The 14,744-nt window shown below is 41.3% G+C and overlaps 1 long non-coding RNA gene across 1 annotated transcript; it reads right to left on the bottom strand.

The window, feature by feature from the left end:
- Positions 1 to 721: 721 nt before the first annotated feature.
- Positions 722 to 12,231, bottom strand: LOC123372206. Its single transcript, XR_006580168.1, has 3 exons — positions 12,111 to 12,231; positions 1,682 to 1,784; positions 722 to 826 (listed from the first exon to the last, which is right to left on the bottom strand). It is a non-coding gene; the product is annotated as an uncharacterized LOC123372206 (long non-coding RNA).
- Between the last annotated feature and the right edge of the window lie 2,513 nt (positions 12,232 to 14,744).

The raw sequence follows: 14,744 nt of genomic DNA on the forward strand, positions 1-14,744 counted from the left end.
GTGTAAGAAATAAATAAGCAATAATGATGACTGCAAACTCAGGCTTCATTCTGAGTCAATATCAAAAAGATTTGAAGTGGCTAAGCATGCAAAGTTTCTTTTCAAACCACATCTGAACACTTCCAACTTCTTAAGTCTGCAAAATAGGGCTAGAAAATCACAAGACCAGGTATTTCCAGGTTCCAATTGGCCTGAAATATTACAAGAACATGCTTTCTTATTGCATTGCAAGTCTTCCACTTCATTGACATACCTAGATCTGATAAGTTACTAAAGTAAATGGGAGAATTCAGACTTTTTTTTAAAATAGAACAGCATGTAGCTTTCTTTTCATACAAACCGCCACCTAATTTGCCATTCAGTACCAATTTAAAATGAAATGTTAGGTTTAAACATAACTTACACAGGTATTACACTGAAAAATGACAATGCAAAAATATCTCCATTGTACTCCACAGAGCTGTTTCCTGTTAATATTCAGAGTCATATCTACTTATCCCATTGACATAAATAAGTTTATATTACAATGAAGGAATTAGGTGGATTTTGTTCTTCCTTTTATAGTACCAAACACATTGATTTACTAAGTTCCAATCAGTCACACATTTCAAATCCCTAGTTGAGATTGCAGGACAGGCAGTCAGAAAAAATATATTTCACTTGTAAACAGAACACATTGGTATGAAAATCACGTTAGAGGCAATAAATGTAGAACTCACTCTATGCTGTTCTTATGGAGCCACTTTTCAGAGCAGAACCTCATTTTCTACTGGCCCATCCAGTGTTCACTAATGCAAAACTGCAGCTGAATAGAAATGATGGGCTTCTGGAGATCCAGAAAGAAAGAAGAAGAGAGATTAATGAGGTGTAATCAAAATTTGACTCATTTCAGGACATGCAGGTAAAGCAAAAAGTACCAGCATCAATTTATTTTAGTTACTTACAGATGCACAGGCTAATGATTAAAAGCCTGAGAGGTACTAAGTACATACAATTCACACTGAATCCCTGAGTTTTATTCTAACAGCAACTTTTATTCTAACACCAAGAATATTGATCATAATCTGGATATTAACTTTATAGCATGGACAGAAACATGATTTGCAGGCAGAAATCTGTTCATAAAAACAAAAACACAAATCTGCATTGCTGTTTTGGGTGTCTGGTTTGCTTTGGTTTTGCAATATACTGTAAATGAAATTATCTATCATCAGTAGTATTTTAAGCATTTATAAATTGCCCCGCACACATCTTACCATGCAGGCATAGACAATGTAGACTGTTTCCCTGCCACTTCTTTTTGAAATGTAGTAACACTAGAGTAATACTTTTTCATGTAAAGTATTTATGCAGAGAGATACGAAACTTCTGGAGAGGGGAGATACAGCGCAATTAATTGAAAAGCTCTAGGAAAGATTCTATGAAGTCCTGCCCACAGATTCTGCCAGTGCTCAATGCTTCTCTTACTCAAAGAAAACAATTTTTTAAAATGTGATACAGGTTTTAAAGCTGAGTCTGGGTAGCTTCTACTCAAAGGCTTGCATGATGACACACTCCTAGCCCAATTTCCAGTAACAGCCTCAGCATTTACTAAGAAAGACTCAGTGTCACCTTGAATTCCCAACTGTTGTCTGGAATCAGAGAGGGAAAATATCTTTTTTTGTCATTTGAGAAATATTACCTGACTGGAATCCTTGCCTTCTCCTGCTGACTTTGCTTGTTCATGCTTTTCTCACCTCATGTACTGATTATCACCCATACCAGATGGTGTACCTGAACTTGTCCTGAAAAAAAAAATTAAATGGTTCAAAATGCTGAGACAAGGTTAGTCACCAACACAAAGTGTTATCATATTTCACCTATTTCTTGTGAACCATTACACTGATTCCCATAAAGTCCCAAAATGATATAAAAAAGATTGCCTTTAACCTACAAGGTCCTTCATGGTTAAAGCCACTCTTATTTAACTGATCTTTATTCTCCTTATATGCCATCTCACATTTCGTGGCCCTCAGGTACTCATTTACTAAATATCCCTAAGTTCAGACTGGAGACAGCAAATTATCAAGGCCTTTATTAATTATACCCCTGGGGAACTGGCCTTTTCTGCCCAGTACCATCAAATCTGCCTCCCTTTGTTCATTTTAAACATAGTATCAGCACATTCTTCTTTCCATAAGCATTTCAATCAGCCTTCCTTAAACTCTTTTAAAAAAAACAACTTTCTTTGAACAGCACCTGCCTTGAGGGTTTTGTCAAGAAAGGCAATTATAAGCACATATGCAAGTTCTTTGGACCTGGGGAAAGCACCATATAACTTTACAGCACAACATAAAGTTTTTATAACAACAATTATTAATAGTGTAGTGCTGTGTTGTAATTTCACTCCTGCAACAAATAAGCACATTCATTGATAATCCTTGAATCCAGTGGACATACAATGTATTTGTTGAAATAACATATTAGTTTATTTATTAAAGGTGAAATTCCCTTCTCTGGCATAAAACTGAAATAACTTGAGTTCTTTGTGGAGGGAGTATGGAGGGTCTGGGAAGATGAAATCCTCCTTTGATCTAGGACCAGACTGTGGGGTCTCCACCCCCACCCCACACTCATTGCTGCTATTCTAGCCCCACTACAACAGTTAGTGGAGTACCAAGACCACTATATCCACATACATATGGATCCATGGCCTTGCTTTGCCTGCCTCCATCATAGTCATCTGCAACATTCCATGAGGTGCATTCAGGATGTGACTGCTAGTAGCGAATTTCCTCAACTGCCAGTGATAGGACTCTAAATGGGGGGGCTCTGATTTACTACAGATAATTCTTTCCCAGGTGTCTGGCTGGTAGGTCTTGCTCGTATGCTCAGGGTCTAACTGATCATTGGGGTCAGGAAGGAATTTCCCCCCAGGTCATATTGACAGAGAGCCTTCCTTTGAAGCATGGATCACGGGGTCACTTGCAAGATTAAACTAGTGTAAATGGTGGATTCTCTGTAACTTGAAGTCTTTAAATCATGATTTGGGGACTTCATTAACTCAGCCAGAGATTATGGGTCTATTACAAGGGTAGGCGGGTGACGTTCTGTGGCCTGCAATTTACAGGAGGTCAGATTAGATGATCAAGATGGAGTCTTTTGTCTTTAAAGTCTATGAATCTATGTGCAGTCCCTGCCCACAGATTATATTGCCCCATTCCAGCCAAGCACGTATGTAAGACCTGAAGCCAATGGAACTACTCCTATGCTGAAAGTACATGCTCATGTGCTTGATTGAACTCGGGCTTATGTAGGTCCAAAGTAGAGTGGTGAGGTTTGCTTTGGTCCTCTACACTACATTTGAGATTCATCCTGGTTTAATACAGGGAAGACACTTTGAGGCACAACCATCTCATTGCCAAGGGGGAGGGTTCTGTGAAGAGCACAGAAAGAAAAAAAGCCAAGAATGGTGGTAGCAGTAAAACCATATTATTAAGGATACCATTTTGTCATGGAAGTCACAGATTCTGAGACTTTAACAGACCTCAGTGACTTCTGGCTTTGGCTTCAGCCGCATTCAGCAGCAGGGCTCTAGCTCAAGCAGTCAGCCCGCTGCACTGCGACGGGGCTCAGGCAGTCAGCCCCGTGCCACCGGGCTGAGGCTTCCATGATTTATTTATTGCCCAGGTCCTGCCTGTGATTTTTAATAAAAAAAACCATGCCAAAATCTTAAGCATTACACATTATACAAAGCATTAACATTCAGAATTGAATTAAAACAATGTATAGCTTTCTGTTCATTGCCAACAAGTTAGATATTTTTTTCATAAGAACAGCCATACTGGGTCAGACTAAAAGTCCATCTAGCCCAGTATCCTGACAGTGGCCAATGCCAGGTGCCCCAGAGGGAATGAACAGAACAGGTAATCATCAAGTGATCCATCCCCTGTTGCCCATTCCCAGCTTCTGGCAAACAGAGGCTAGGGACACCATCCCTGCCCATCCTGGCTAATAGCCATTGATGGACCTATCCTCCATGAATTTATCTAGTTCTTTTTTATCCCAGTTATAGTCATATGGTGAGGGTGTGGGGGTCCCAGCTTGCCACAGAGGATCTAAAAGAAAAAGTGTTCTGTCCTGGACAGTGTTGAGGAGTAAAACCATTCAAGGCATTAATACATTTTAAGGTGTACATGGAATCCCAACACCCCTGAAAAGCATTGTGCTGATAAGTAGTTCTTCATCCCCTCACCAGTCTTGGACACAGCTGTGCAAATAATTCACAAGAAATAATTTTGTTAAAGAATGTCATCTTTTACCTCCGTGCAGATTGTCTGCAAACAGATCATAAAATTTGTGCATTATGGTTTTGCTTCAAAATATTCATAAATTGTCCCACATTTATTTTTTGCGGGGGGGGGGGTGGAGGATGCATTGTTTGTTTGTTTGCCTGCAGATCATTCACAAACATTTCATTTGGAATATTTGCAATTCATGCTGTTCTGGTTAATTATTATTGACAGGTGGTCATTTTTTCTGTTCGCTGATTGGATGAGATGTTATGTTTTCTGTACATAAAGACTAGCCATATTCATTCATTCAAAGTAACCTCTATCGTAAATTAAGAAAACAACCATACCAGAATACAGGAACAATCTGCAAGCAAGAGAGCCACATACTGGTGGATGACAGAAGGACAAGACAGGGGAGTCCTCAAATAGACCACAGGATTGAATTCTGGCTGGGGGTATCTAGAGATCAGTACTTAAATTATCCTCTCATGATGAGATGGAGAGGCATTCCAGGAACTAAACTAAGAAATACCATGTGAATGGTTAGCCAACTACAAAAGCAGTTTCTCCTCCCTTGGTGTTCACACCTCAACCGCTAAAGGAGGGCCTCATCCTACCTGATTGAACTAACCTCATTATCTCTAGACTTATTCTTGCCTGAATATTTATACCTGCCTCTGGAAATTTCCACTACATGCGTCTGACGAAGTGGGTATTCATTCACGAAAGCTCATGCTCCAATAAGTCTGTTAGTCTATAAGGTGCCACAGGACTCTTTGTCGCTTTCACGGGACAGAGTTACTTTTGTACCCATCTATTGGATTGCCCTCTTGTGGCTGAATTAGATCTACTACTTTGATCTTCTTCTCTAACCTCTGAAACTTGTAGCTAAGGTATTTGCACCTTCTCTTTCCTACCAGCCCAAGTAAAGAATTTTATTTTATGTACTAGGACTGTGTGACCATTCATGGGAACCCACCAAGAGTCTGTGGAGCATAGAGGCTGGAACTCCTACAACACTTGTCTCCAAGCTTGTGGTGCATGTAGCATGCCATCAAATGAACTGATGCCCTTCAGTTCTCACAGTAACGCCCTGGAATCAGCTGGGTCATTTCCAATACATTATAAAGAGTCCAGGAAGCATGCAATGTTACTGTATTGGAGTATTGTATTATAACTACAATTGAGCAAATAATTTATTTTTTTGTTTGGGGGCCAAACCAAAAAATTCAGGGGGAAAAATGGATTGGTTTGAACTGAAACAATTTTTTTTCAGTTTCTCACCAAAATGAAAAATTCAAACAAAAAAATGTATTTGATTCAGTTTAAACCAAAACAATTTTTATTTGTTTTTTCATTTTGTTTCAGGTTGATTTTGGGTGTTTTTCACTCTTTTTCAAAATTAACTAAATTTCTAAATGAAATTGTTTCAAGATGAAATGTTGAAACAGTTACTATTTATTATTTGCCTAAGCAAATTCACCCAGCTCTAATTATAGCAGGGTAGTACTCTGACTATATAACAATATGTCTTGGTCTTGCCTGCATAGACAGACACACAGATATACAGGAGGTCAGACTAGAAGATCTAAATTCCCCACTGGCCTTAAAATCTATGGGTATATCTACCCAGAAATAAACCACCTGCAGCTGGACCGTGTCAGCTGACTTGGGCTCACAAGGCTCAGGATGCGGGGCTATAAAATCACAGTGTAGATGTTCAGGCTTGGGCTAGAGCCCAGCCTCTGGAACTGGAATGTCTACACCAGTGGTCCCCAACCTTTCCTGGGTGGCAGGCGCTGGACAACGAGCCACTGAGGACCGTGGCCAGCGGACAAGCATCCGCTGAAATGCCGCCAAGAAGTGACAAGATCAAGAGGCGTCGCCGCCGAAATGCCACTGAAAATCAGTCACATTTCGGCAGCAATGCCTCTTGGTGATGCCACTTTTCGGTGGCATTTCAGCAGCGATGCCTCTTGATGATGCTGCTTTTTGGCAGATGCTTGTTCGCGGGCCAGTACGCAGGCGCACATAGATGCCCCGGCAGGCGCCATGGCGCCCGTGGGCACCGCGTTGGGGACCGCTGGTCTACACTGCAATTTTATAACCCCTCAGCCCAAGCATCAGATGCTGGTCAGCTGGCATGGTCCAGCCATGGGTGTTTTATTAAATGTAGACGTACCCTCTGAGGCCAACGGGAACACATTCTTTGCATCTCAGTCACAACATAGTTTTAATTAAAAAAAATGCCAAAAATATCTCAGCACTGAACTGGGGCATTTTTCTAATAGTTATGTTGGACATCTGGAGAACATTTTACACTTCATTTTCAGAAAGGCCAACTGTGAGAGTTTAACATTTGGATAGTGTCTCATGAATGAAACCACATTCTCTCACTTCAGAGTATGAACAATAATGCAATAATATACCAAGTCACTTATAACACCTATGGGTTTGCATAGGACTGTGGCGTCCTATTTGTTTGGATAGAAGGAGCTTTCATACCTCAAGTAAGAATGGCAAAGTACATAAGAACTGGACATACCTCTAGGAACAAATGACATTATTTTAACTTGATGCTTTTTAACCAAAAGATGATTGTGGTCTAACAAACTTTTGAGATTGCACACATGTAGCTATGTATTTAGAATTTTGTTTTGTTGCTCAATGCATATTTTTTTTATTGAGAGGTCCAGATGGTGACTATCCACTTGGATAAGTCAACTCACAAGAATTTTAAAATTCATTTTCAAATATAGTATGGACTATTTTGTTGTTGAAAAGCAACTTGATTTCTGGTCTTTGTAAATAGAAGAATAAATGGACATGATGTAATTTTTTTTAATTGACCAAAAGATGTCAGTGTATCAGAATGAGTGCTGCTAGATAATGTGTTGAACCTCTGTCTTTCTCATGAGACTGGTCTCCAGGACTGGCCTTACCATAAGGCAAACTGAGGTGGCCACCTCAGGTGCCAGACTGTGGGGGGGGGCACCACTAGGACCCAGAGTGTAGAAAATTGTGTCTGCTGCTGGTGCATAAGTATTCTCTCTGCTCTAAATGCACAGAGATGGTGGAGTGCTGTGCTGGAGGAGGGAGAGCACACGAGACATAACAGGCAGGCAGGAGAAAAGGTGAGAGGGAATAACAGAAAGCAGCAGGAGCTGCAGGGAGAGAGAGGAGGAGGAGCCTCTTATTTACCTCTCTAGCACCCCAGGAACTTGGACTGATTAACACCAGTTTCTCAGGGAGCTTACTGTTTCCTGTTGCTTCCCTGAACCCACTTGAGGAGAACAGGCTGAAGTAGTAGGAGCCAGTTAGGCCCTTAAGGCGCTGATATCTTCCTTCAGTCAGGCCCTGCTACCAGCCTGCTTATTTGTCCCCTTCAACTGAGTGTTGAGTGCCACTATAGCTGGCACAGAACAGCAGTCATGAGTGAAAAAAGAAAATGCCCCTCTGGGGCAGCATTCAGAAAAAGAAAGAAAACAAAGGAAGCTTTTCTATCTAAGCAGGAAGGAGCTCTCCTGAGATACATAGACACAAATGTTCACGGTGAGCCTTCTGGCCCCAGTGAGGATGGGAGTGGTGAGGAGATGCCCGATCTTCCAGTTAGTCAGAGTGCAGGTGACATGGCAGCTCCTGCAGCATCCATATCTCCATCTCAAATGGATGTAACCATGCACATTCTCCAAGCTGAAGTTAATAAAAACACATCTATGCTCCACAATGACACAGGAGAGGCTGGTCGGCCTTGCAACCATCTCAATAGAGCATGAGCTGGCACAGACTGTGGACCTTCAGGAAGCAGTTCAAATCTTTGCAACCAAGAAGGCACAGAAAGCACCACTTTGATTATTCAAACAGATAAAAATGCCAGTGTTTACTATGCAGACAAGAAAAGTTACATTTGCTGTTCAGGCATTTGAAAGTTAAGTGTTACTTAAAATTTTTGAACAAGGCATTTTAAGTTATTAGTTCTCCTGTATTGGGGTAGGTAGCAGAGCAGTACCATGAGAGGAATAGAGCAGGAAGAAGGCAGAATTGAGACCTTTCAAAGTTTTGGCCCAAGCAAGGGAGCATGGGGGCATCATTTGAGCTCCCCGCCTCAGGTGCCAAAATGTTGTGGGCCGGCCCTGCTGGTCCAATTGGGTCCTTAATGTATACAAAGCCCTTTCTTAAGCAAAACTCTAATAGACTTTAATTGGATTTTTGTCTGAGTAGGGGATATCAGGATTTGGCTAACTGACTAGTGGGATTATTCAGACAAATCAAGTGAGCTGGATTTAGCCCATTCTGTACAGTGCCCTTAAAAATCAGTCCCTTTTCCTGGTACTTTCCACTTACATGTGATTTTGGCTTTGTTCCTCTTTCTGCTGGATGAAATAATGAGAACTGCTGGTAACAGAAACTTCTGCAGACAGAAAGCTTGCAGTCTTGGGTCCAATCCTAATATTTTAATTCTCCAGCACAGATGTGGGATTTAAAAATAGGAAGACAAGCTGTGTTTTGTTTTAAATTGGACTTGGCATTAAAAAAAACTGCACAACTATTAGAGACACAACTTTAACACTTTAAGCTATAGGCTGGTATTTTTATAATGGAATTTAATGGGATTAGAAGGAAAGTCTTGCAGATTTAATTAAATGTGTCCATTTTGAGTTCAATTTGATATAAAACATTTTAAATTGTACATTAAAAACATTGTCTTGCAACCACTGGGATAGTCATACTGCATAAAAATAAACACCGACTCTCAAATTGCTCTTTTCTTGCTCATTAAATCGCAATTGTTTCAAGATGAAAATGCCAACCTGCAGAGCAAGGCTGGCTACCTCTTCTTTAATGGACCAATACTCTCAGCCATAAAATTCTTAATAAAAAAAAAGAAGAGGTTTGTTCTGAAAGCTGAGAAACTGTTAATTGTGGGGGATTTTTAAAAAATCATTTATTTCGAAGTCAGCCAATTTATAATGAAACAGGCATGCAGAGCGCGCACAGCAATCATTCTTTTGCTCTTGACAGTTGGTCCTTCATTTCTGTTTTTCAAGCCAAATCTATATCATTGATGTTTGTCACTGTTTTTAGTGATATTAAACTTTCTGATGCTTTAGTTTTTCCCAGACTGTTCATGTGAAAAAAGCCAGAGGCAAAGCCCAGGTGACCTAATGATTTGGCAGGGCCACAAAGGGACCAGCCACAAATCTGACATTTAGAAGCTAGTGCTATTATCAAATGCACACTCACAGGAAAATTAAACTTGCTTTGTTTGGGGGCTGTTTTCTGGGTTTGTTTCTGGGGGTGTTTTTTGTTGTTTTGCTAGGGGAGGTTCATTGTTATACTTTTTAAATTTTATTTAGAGCCCAAAGCAACCTGAAAAGCCAATAGGGTAAGTTTTCTGTTTATGCCTCTGTCTTTGCGAGATAAAGGTCAGCAATTTACTGTTTAAAAATTGGTTAATTATAATGTGATAATAATATTATATTATAATATTAATAGACCTATTATAGCTCCATAAATTATAAGAATATTTTAATTGTCTCTTTTCTCTTCCTCCTTGGGCTATTTTTACATTGCTATTATTTTAAGTCCTATAACAAAAACGTAAAACCCCAACCATTTGACCGCAATTTGCTTCATTAGTTTAAATTCAAAGGCAGCAACTGGAAGGTATATCATAATTCAGGTTTCATTTTTCCTTATTGAAAAGCTTTCAGCTTCTCTCTGGGTCAATGTCTGCAGTTAGTAGGCTCAAACTCTAGTCCTTCTGATGTCCCCTTTGTAGTACTCCTGCAGCACAAAGAAGACTTCAAGCTGTTTTAAGGCAGCAGCTGGAGATTCTTTCAGCCTCAGGGAATTCCAGCAGGGCCTAGGGATGGCATTTTATAAAATAATTTATTTTTAGCCTACTGACTGTGAATGTGATTCTGCTCCCTTTGAAGTCAATGAGAACTTTATAGGTTGTTTAGGCAGGATCAGGTCCTTATTCTTTAATCAAACTTTCTCTGAAAGTAGAATTATGAAGCAAAAAGTACTTTCTAAGGAGCATTGTGATGCCTTCTTCGCTATTGGATAGAACATGCTTAAAAAAAGAACTGACAGAGCCAAGAGACCACTATAAGAAAAATATCTATGAACCCAGATTTTGTTCATACTTACTTACACTGGTTTAAATCAGGAGTAACTCCACTGAATTCAATGGAGGTGCAGTGATATAAATACAGTGTCACTGAGATCAGAATTGGGCTCAGGAAGTCCACTGCCTATAGAGAATAAATTATATGATTTTCACATACCATCAGGAGACCATCTCATTGTCTGTCTTGTTTTTCAAAAGCCAAATTAAAAAAAAAAAGTGACTGGATCATTTTGTTCTTCATAACAATAGTAGGTGTGAGAAGCTATCCAACAAAGAGCTGGTAAATGGAGAATCTAGAACTTTTAGCTGTATGACTTAAGCATTGGAAATCTGTTAGTGATCATTTTGCATAAATCAGGACATTTATTTAAATGTATCTAGGATGCTTTATGCTCATCCCATTATACATTCTCTCAGTGGTATTGTTTACAAGTCTGCAGGAAGAGGCTAGGACAGTACACTGACTGGTATCATTACTCATTATATAAGAGCACCCGTCCACATCCCTCTAAGCACCCTTGCCATCACTTATAAATACTATAAAGAAATCCCTTCATTGTTACTACAGTTCTAGAATTCCATCTATTCCCCAACCTAGGAAAAATCAAATGTAAAATAATGTTCTACCTCTTCTACTACTAGTCACTCTCATAATTGTCCTTCCTCTTCAAAATCTAGGGAGAGCAAATGCTTTTTGCAACATGCCATAATAGTCAACACAAGGGGAGGCGAGATCTCTACAGCTGAGGGGCACTCATGGAAAATGCCCTGCCAGCCACTTCTGTTTTTCTTATTTTCCAGGTCTCTGCTGAACATGGCAACTCCACTCTCTTTTGTGCAATATTCCTTTCTTCATTATGCATAAATATCCCACTGTTTTTGTATTTATTTTATTTTTCTTTTTTTGTCTTAACCACCAATGTCAGATATAGTGTTTTTCCTTAATAAACTGTGTCATGTTTGCTGAATACAATTTTTAAAAGATTTAGATATTGTCAGGATCTTGATAAGTCTTGATGTATATTTCACGAGCTGGACATTATTCACAAAACATTACAAATGATGTAAAAACTGAAGTTTGACTATTTTTTTTTTTTTATTAAGAGAGATTTTTAAAGGGAGTCGTTTAAGGGCTCCCACAAAATGATAAGTAACATTCATCAATTAGTTCCTGTACTGAGACTATACTTTAAGCTGTTCTTTTGCCAGTATAAACATGGCCTCTTTTTGTAAGGTAAAACATTATTAATTTTCAAAGCTTATCACCAATAATATCTTATTTATAGAGACTGATCAGTAAAAAAAAGTTAACAGAAAAAATATACAATATGAATAATCATTAGCCCTGATGAAGTCCACAGATCACTTTGGACTGCATCTATAAAAACAGAAAACAAAAACCAAATATTCTAAAAGACAGTCTACAGACAAAGAGAAAAGAGAAGAATAAATCCACAGTAGCAGAGGGTGTCTGCAAAATGCTTTCAAGTTTGGTATAAAATAAAATACCACAGCATAGAACAAACTGACCGCTAAATGTCAGGAAGAATAGTTCTGCCAGAAGGTTATCCTCAGATACATCTAAACCTTCTTTACTGAACTTCTCCTCTACATTATTCCGTTGTGTTGTGAGAAAGCTTTTGTAGAATCATAACTGAAAAAAAGTAACTGCTTCCCACCTGCAAACAATCTAAGCTTACCAGAAAATGCACAGGCGCCATTATAGTAGATGTGAACTCTGATATGAGCAATGCCATTTTTCTCCTGTGAATCTGTGTTGCTTTAGATACATCTGGAAATATGTAAAGTATTTTTACTTAGATATGTCAAGTTACCTTCACCTCTCACACTTCACTTATTAACTCTATCTTATTCATTACTGAAATGAAAGTCAATAGCAAAGTATGACATAAAACAGCAGAACCAGAAAAAGGTTTCAGAGAATTTGACAGTTTAAATGAACACTCCTCAAAGAAGATTTCCCAGTTACATGCTATATTGTACTTCAGTAGACCTGGTCATGGAGGAGTCCTTCATACGTGGCTTCTTCCATTCCATGGGGAAGGAGGCTTAGCACCTTCCAAAGCACTGTCTTGCCTCTCTACCTGCACCCAGCAGATTTCCTCCATGTGGTCCAGAGCCTGTGCTAAGGGAAAAATTGGAAACAGAGCAGGCCACAGATTGGGGGCAGAGAAACAAACGTGGGGCACCCTCAGGTCCCATACATTAGCTTGCAAAAATTAATGTGGCTCCAGACTATATTACCTTTTCCACATAGCCATCTTCAGAGGTCCTGGGGGCCATGGTAGCCAGCTGGAAGTCCCTGATAGTGTAGGTCTGCTAGGAAAAAAGAAGGGACAGACGGGGACAAACATGTAGCACACACAAACAGCCCTGGCCTCTCACAGATCTATGGTATCCAATATGTTTGGGGTATGGTCCCATAGGGTTGAGGGGGAGATGGTCTTGTGGATGGATGTTTCCTCCTCATGTATCCCTTCCCACAGCTTCTAACGCGATAGGAGATGATCTGTGCCATCTAAACATTCAGATAAACCTACCATTCTCCCTGATATTAGCATTATCATCTATCGTCACATCTGTACTAGTCTTAGAGCTATCAGATTGTAACTGTACTATGAAATTCATTAGCTTTTTTCTCCCAGCTTCTAAACATCACATCTTAGAACCATTGCCACAGGTATATCCTTCTTTTTGAAATTTTCTACTCTTTCAAGTGCTCAGATGTTATAGTGGTGAGCAGAGTATAAGGCCTGGTCTACCGGAATAGCGTAGCTGAAGTCAACGTATCTTATTTCGACTTACCTCCCATCCTCACAGTGCAGGATCGACAGCCGCGGCTCTCCCCATCTACTCCACTACCGCCACTCACCCTGGTGGAGTTCCAAAGTCGATGGGAGCGCATTTGGGGATCGATCTATCACGTCTAGATGAGATGCAATAGATCAATCCCCAATAGATCAATCGCTACCTGCCCATCTGGTGAGTAGTCTGGACGTACCCTAAAAATCTAGGTTGAACAGAATATAACCACAATATCTAGTGTGATAGACCCAGGCCAGTTGGGTACAACAGAATAGCAGAAGGCAGATATACTGGCCACTGGATTAACAGTTTTCTGTTCCCTGACTGACCAGAGAAGGGGCTGCTCCAGGCTAATGAGAACACCTGACTCTAATTAACCTGCAAAGAGTCAGGTGAGGCCATTAAGCTAATATGATCACCTGACTCTAATTAAGGCCCCACTGGTACTATAAAAAGGGCTCACTCCAGCCAGGCAGAGGAGAGCCAGGGAGCCAGAGGAGAGGAACTGCGGCTGAAGGGCTGGTTAATGAAGACACCCTCAAACCATCATTAAGGGAGCCCTAAGGTAAGGGTGAAGAAGGGAGAAGCAGGACAGCTGTGGGGAAGTAGCCCAGGGAAATGTAGCAACTCTGGCAGTGAAAGGTTGGCTGCCAACAGCTGCTACCATTAGGGTCCCTGGGCCGGATCCCAGAGTAGAGAGCGGGGCCGGGTTCCCCCCAACCCACCACTACAGGAACATCTCCTGGGAGGGGAAGTCAGGCCCCTGTCAGGACAGGAGGCTAAACTGTTCTGAATAAGCCCCCAGGGACAACAGAGACTGTGGGAGTTCTCTCACCAACCTCCTTGCTGGCTTATGATGAAAAGGGCTCAGTAGACTGTAACCCTGGCCCTAGAGAGAGAAGGGCTACGTGGAGGGTCACAGTGAGCCACTGCTATAAACTGCCTAGAAGCGCAGGACCCACGGGGGCAAGGTCAGAGCTCTGCCACACTAGTTTATATGCAAGTAAATCAAAGCATGATTCTAAAGCAGGGGTCCCCAACCCCCGGTCCGCGGCCCGGTACCGGTCCGCGGCCTCTTAGAAACCGGGCCGCGAACCGACCCAGTGGAACTTCCGCAGGCATGCCTGCGGGAGGTCCAGCTGAGCCGCGGGACGAGCGCTCCCTCCGCAGTTGTGCCTGCGGGAGGTCCGCTGCTCCCGGGGCTCAGCTGGAGCTTCTGCAGGCACGCCTGCGGGAGGTCCACTGGAGCCGGTGGACCTCCCGCAGGCGTGCCTGCGGAAGCTCCAGCTGAGCCCCGGGAGCAGCGGACCTCCCGCAGGCACGACTGCGGAGGGAGCGCTCGTCCCGCGGCTCAGCTGGACCTCCCGCAGGCACGCCTGCGGAGGGTACGGCAAACAAAACCGGTCCCTGGACCCAAAAAGGTTGGGGACCCCTGTTCTAAAGTATGAAAAGCCAGCAACATTGTATCGTCATGCTTTAGATGCTGAAGGTAAAAAAAAAAAAAAGAG

The sequence above is a fragment of the Mauremys mutica genome, chromosome 6 (assembly GCF_020497125.1).
Source record: "Mauremys mutica isolate MM-2020 ecotype Southern chromosome 6, ASM2049712v1, whole genome shotgun sequence".
NCBI classification, from domain to species: Eukaryota; Metazoa; Chordata; order Testudines; family Geoemydidae; genus Mauremys; species Mauremys mutica.